This window comes from Bubalus bubalis, chromosome 6 (genome assembly GCF_019923935.1).
Source record: "Bubalus bubalis isolate 160015118507 breed Murrah chromosome 6, NDDB_SH_1, whole genome shotgun sequence".
NCBI classification, from domain to species: Eukaryota; Metazoa; Chordata; class Mammalia; order Artiodactyla; family Bovidae; genus Bubalus; species Bubalus bubalis.
In genome coordinates, this window is record NC_059162.1 from 10240726 (window position 1) to 10246819 (window position 6094).

The following is a 6094-nucleotide window of genomic DNA, read 5'->3' on the forward strand; positions in this document are numbered from 1 at the left end:
TCCCAGGGACAGGGGAGCCTGGTGGGCTGCCGTCTATGGGGTCGCACAGAGTCGGACACAACTGAAGTGACTTAGCAGTAGCATGCTGAAGATATTGGATGGAAGCAAAGGCTCTAGTATAAACCAAATAATAAAGACTGAAATTCTGAGGACTAAGTCAGTGATTTCAAGGTTTATTAATAAAAAAAAATAACACACATCTCATCTTTCTCAAAGGTTCTGATATACTTTTCTTCCTTACCACTGACTATTCTTATCTTGCTGGGAAGATTTTGTCCAAGTTTTATTTTCTGTAGGTTGTATTATGAAAGTAATAGAGATTAAAATTTTTTCAAACATAAAATACTCACATTAATATGCTTTAAAGAAGTCCTCTGCCCCACCCTGAAAATTTGGATGTGTTTTTAAAAAAGTCATGCCCATCTTTCCTGACCTCTTATATACTCAAAAAATTGAAAATGCTTGGACAAAAGTTTGAAATGTATGGAGACAAAGTTGACAATTTTTGCAGTGAAGGTGTTGAAGCAAGATATGCACAGCTCATTACAGGACAGATTGCACAGGACAGACTTGAGGTTGAATGCATCAAGAATACATACTGTTCTTTATAAAAAGGGTTGATGGATTAAGAAATGTTTCTGTCCATAGTTCGGCACAGGGCATCCTCGGCCTCATGACTCCTCAGGGTGTACACCACAGGCTTCAGTAGTGGGGTGACGGCACTGTAGGTCACTGAGATCAGCTGAGCCTCATCCTTGCTGTTCTCTGACTTGGGCTTGAGGTAGGGAATGGAGGCACAGCCATAGTGGACAATGACCACAGTGAGGTGGGAGGCGCAGGTGGCAAAGGCCAACTTCTGGCCTTCAGTTTAGGTGATCTAGAGGATGGTGGAGATGATGAGAATATAGGAGGTGAAGCCCAGGCCCATGATGACCAGGATCACAGATACACTGACAACAAAATCGATGATCTCATTGACAGTGGTATCTATTCAGGAGAATTTTATGACAGGGAGAGTGTCACAGAAGAAATGACCAACCACCCTGTGACAGAAAGGTAAAGTAAATATGGATATTGGACAGCTGCCATGGCCAAGCCAAGGCTGCAGTCTCCACCCATCAGTTGGATGCACACCCTCTTGCTCATGATGAGTGTGTATCTCAAAGGGTTGCAGATGGCCACATAGTGGTCATACCCTTCCCCATGAGCAGAAAGCAGTTGTTGAAGGGTAAGGTAAGAAAGAAGAATATTCGAATGGTACAGCCGGCCAGGGAGATTGGCTGGTTCTGGGCTATGAGGTCAGAAAGCGTGCGTGGAATTGTGACCAGTGTGTATATGGCCTTTGAACTGGCCAGCATTCTTAGGAAGAAGTGCTTGAGAGTGTGGAGGTGATGATCAATGCAGATGATGCTCACAATGATGGCATTGCCAGCCAAGGGTAATGTACAGGATGAGAAAAACCATGAAGAGGGTAATCTGGTGTTCATGGAATGTGGAGAAGCCTAGGAAAATGAACTCTGTCACTTCTGTGAGGTTTTTTTCTCTGCATTCTTCAGTTTCAGTGTCTGAGAGCAATGCAGGGAGTCAACATCGAGAAATTCCCATTGTGGTGTGGACACTAGAACAGGGATAGAGAGAAGGGTGTAGAGGACAGACAGATCCGCACACGTGAGTCGAGTTCCTCACTGTATGATCAGTAGGTTGGGCGCCGGCACAGCTTTATGGCTTCTTTAGCCCCCTCCCTTTTCCCAGTTTTTGCTGTCTCCTTTATCTTTTGTTAAGCCTCTAAGGAATGACCAATATGTGGGACTACTGCACACATTCTTTCAAGTTCTTATCCTGAATATGTTGTTTTTGTAGAGAGTGGATGAAAGACTGTTTTTTTTTTAAATTTTATTTTATTTTTAAACTTTACATAATTGTATTAGTTTTGCCAAATATCAAAATGAATCCGCCACAGGTATACATGTGTTCCCCATCCTGAACCCTCCTCCCTCCTCCCTCCCCATACCATCCCTCTGGGTCGTCCCAGTGCGCTAGCCCCAAGCATCCAGACTGTTTTGTTTTAATGATGTGTAAGCCACAGTACCCTTGAGTGTACACATCCTAGCTTTGCCTTTCTCTTCTAGGGAAAGTATGAGAAGTTGGGAAAACAAAATGGAGATGAGAGAGTTAGACTTACTGAATTAAAAATCACTGGTGCCACTTAGGAGAAATTTATGAGAACAGTGTACAGAATTAATCTCAGGAGAGCTGGTCTTTAGGGACACGTTAGCAAGAGTGAAGATGAAGCATTTGGGGTTCAGCCCAGACGGTCTAGGTGAGACAAACTATTGGCAAAGTTGCTTTGTTGTGAAAGTAACAACAGGGATTTGAGGGTTTAGGGGTGGGTAAACTAAGGAGAAGGCAATGGCAACCCACTCCAGTCCTCTTGCCTGGAAAATCCCATGGGCTCAGGAGCCTGGTAGGCTTCAGTCCGTGGGGTTGCGAAGAGTCAGACACGACTGAGTGACTTCACTTTCACTTTTCACTTCCATGCATTGGAGAAGGAAATGGCAACCCACTCCAGTGTTCTTGCCTGGACAATCCCAGAGATGGGGGAGCCTGGTGGGCTGCCGTCTATGGGGTCGCACAGAGTCGGACACAACTGAAGTGACTTAGCAGCAAACTAAGGAGAAAAGGGGAAATTGTTGGAAAGGAGAGGAGGATCAGTAACATGTCAGAAGGCTGGACCTTGAATGAAAGAAATAGCAATTTCTTTTTGGCAGAGGGACTTAAAAACAAAAACATTGTAATAATTGATTTAAAATTGCTTGCTAACTTATATTTTTATTGCTCAATTGCTAAGTTTTGTCTGACTCTGTGGCCCCATGGACTGCAGCATGTCAGGCTTCCTGGTCCTCTGCTGTATCCTGGAGTTTGCCCAATTTCATATCCATTGACTTGGTGATGCTACCTAATCATCTCATCCTCTGCTACCCTCTTCTCCTTTTGCTAAACAATGTTGTGTTGTAAAGTTTCCCAAGAGCCCTAAACCTTCGTTTAGAGTTGTCATGCGTACAGTCTTGAGTTAGTGGTATTTGGAAAGTGGAGACAGGTGGGTGATGGCCATGCAGAAAAAGGGTACCATGTGCAAGAGGTGAAATCCAGAGGCAGGAAGAAAAACTTCTTGCTGGTAATGACTGGAAAGAACACAAGGACCTCTCTTGTTCTGTTCTACCTTGCAAGCACACACAGTATTTCCTGGAAATTTGGTGAGGGACTCTGGGATTGGCACCATATTTCAAATGGTAGTTTGAACCACTTTCCACAAGGAACAAGGTCATACGAGCAAGCTGGAGGATTTGGGAAAATCTAGAAAACTTCCACTAGCAATCTAGGAATCTATATTCTTAGTGAATCTTTCCTGGGAATCTAGGGAGCACAATACAGAAAATGTGGATATTCTGGAAAGTACTCCATCACGGAAAATAAGGAGGCAGACATTTAGAGTAGAAATGAGGGGGACTTCCTTGGTGATCCAATGGTTAGGTGATCCAATGCAGAGGACATGGGTTTGTTCCCTGATCTGGGAACTTAAGATCCCACATGCTGTGCGACAACTAAGTCTGTGAGCTGCAAGAGAGCCTGTTTGCTGATACCACATGCCACAACGCTGATCCCACGTGCTGCAGCTAAGACCCGACACGGTCAAAATAAATATTAACAAAATAGAGTAGAAATGAGTGTGCCACTAAATAAAGTAACTTGTATTAAAAAGGCTGCTGAGATACCAGTTGGCTAGATAGAGATGAAAGAGAATGTCAGTGCAAGTCTAGGCTTTTCAGGGAGAATGAGAGTTATACAGCTCTGGCTCCTTAAAGGAAAAATGCAGTTCATCAGTCATGGTAGCCACATTTCAAGTACGAAAAAGGAACATGTGACTCGTGGCTACTCTGTTGGGCAGCACGCATATCAAACATTTCCTTCCTTGGTGAAAGTTGTGACGAACACTGCTGCTTGGTGCATTACCGTAGACAGACATGTGGAATGCATGAAAAGCAAAAAAAAAAAAAAAAAAAAAAAAGCTATTTAAAGAACAATAACATGGTGTGCTGCCATATGGTTAAAAATGTGTGTGTGTGTCTGTGTGTGTGTGAATGCATATTTTTATATATGCAAGATGTCTGAAAGAATATATAGCTGATATTATGGGTTAACCATTATGTTCGAGTAGGGATGAGATTATATGAAACTTTTTTAATGGCTGTATTGACAATGAAGATTATGGGCCTTATTTTAAATTATTTTAACTCTGAGTATAAAACTATAGCTCATAGTATGGAGAAGGTAAAGGAGGATAACAGCTGAAAACAGATATTAAATCAAATAAGAAAGAGGTCACTGGTGATGTACAGGCCAATTTCAGTAGAGTCATGGATTGGAAAGCCAGGTTACAGGGGGGTAACAGAACTTTTAACGTGTCATAGATAATAACATCAGATCTTATGTGCTTTCTCCCTTTCCTGATGAACCCATTGCAATGAGTTACAAAAAATAGTTAAGGAGGTATTGAGCCAGCAAAGCTGCAGGCATATTTGGAGCCAGAGAAGAAAAAGACAATAGTAAGCTGAATTGAGTTGAAAGAGAAAGAGAAGAGAAAAGAAAAAAAAAATCCCAAGAGTCTTTAGGGCCTGAAAAGTACTGCTTTCATCCCAAATCAGCCAGATTTGTTGTTAAGCATGCCTCAGGTAATTATAAAGTTACCTTCTTCAAAGAAATTATAAAGTTATAAAGAGGATGGCTGATGACCAGGGAATGTGGCCCAGGTATATAAGCCCAGGAGAAAAAAGAGAGGGGAGAAATAAGTTTATTGCCTTTGGTGCACATTTGAATTGGATTGCACAGACAATGAAAGACTATCTTAAGGCAGGATATTCTTAGAACGTGGCAAAAAAATGCAAAAAGAAGGCCAGATCAAGACGTGTGGGAGTATATAATGCAAATGTTCAATGCAAATGTTCAAAGCAGTGTTCTTTCCATGTTGCGTTTATTTAGAGGCAAGGTGCACCGTAGGCGAGGGACAAGTGGAGCCCTGTCACTAGAGGGAGCTGTCACTTCTGCTGCCTAGTAACTCAAGAACAGCCCAAGCCTCAACATTCCTTTCAGACAAAATGAACAAATAGTGCTGCACTAACTGGGATTCACCCTCCATAAAGTGCAGGCTTCTCTGTGACTCAAACAGTAAAGAATGTGGCTGCAGTAAGGGAGACCTGGGTTCAGTCTCTGGGTTGGGTAGATCCCCTGTAGGAGGGCATGGCAACCCAACTTCAGTACTCTTGCCTGGAGAATCCCCTTGGACAGAGGAGCCTGGTGGGCTACAGTCCATGGGGTCACAAAGAGTTGGACACAACTGAGCGACTGAGCACAGCAGTGGCTTCCCTGTTGGCTCAGACAGTAAAGAATCTGCCTGCAATGTAGGAGACCTGGGTTCAATCCCTGGGTCGGAAAGATCCCTTAGAGAAGGAAATGGCAACCTACTCCAGTATTCTTGCCTGGGGAATTCCATGGACAGAGGCTACAGTCCACGGGATCGAAAAGAGTCAGACATGACTGAACGACTGAGCACAGTGTACTTTGGTGACTGGCTGTACTTCCTAGGTTGAGTGTCATATGCTCATCACACTTGGAATGTTTTTCCAAGCGTTCTTCCCAATGATTGTTCTCCATTCCAGGAGTTCTAGGGTGTGGTCACTCCATCTTGTCACATCTTCAGGGATGTTGTAGCATGAAGGAATGAAATGGAAGATGAAGGGCAGTTGCTTCCTATCTCATTTTTAACCTGTCTTTTTAAAAAGCACAATCCAAAATTGTTACTGTAAAGATAGGTGTTGTTGAAATAACCAGCAGAGGGCTGTTAACTGCCTCTGGAGGTGAGGGAGGCCCCAGTGAAGGAGATGGGGAAGTACGGGACGTGGGAGTAAATCACATTGCATTCTTGCCTGGAGTCAATTCAGTGAACAATCCCCAGTGTTTGCCTTGGGAGGGGAGAAGTTGCAGAGGGCACCATGGTGCTGAAGTGGTGTGTGGAATGGGGGGGTTGATTATACCAGTG

At 43.4% G+C, this 6094-nt stretch overlaps 1 pseudogene; it reads right to left on the reverse strand.

Annotated features, from left to right (window-relative positions):
- Positions 1 to 625: 625 nt before the first annotated feature.
- LOC112585504 lies at positions 626 to 5709 on the reverse strand (annotated as a pseudogene).
- Between the last annotated feature and the right edge of the window lie 385 nt (positions 5710 to 6094).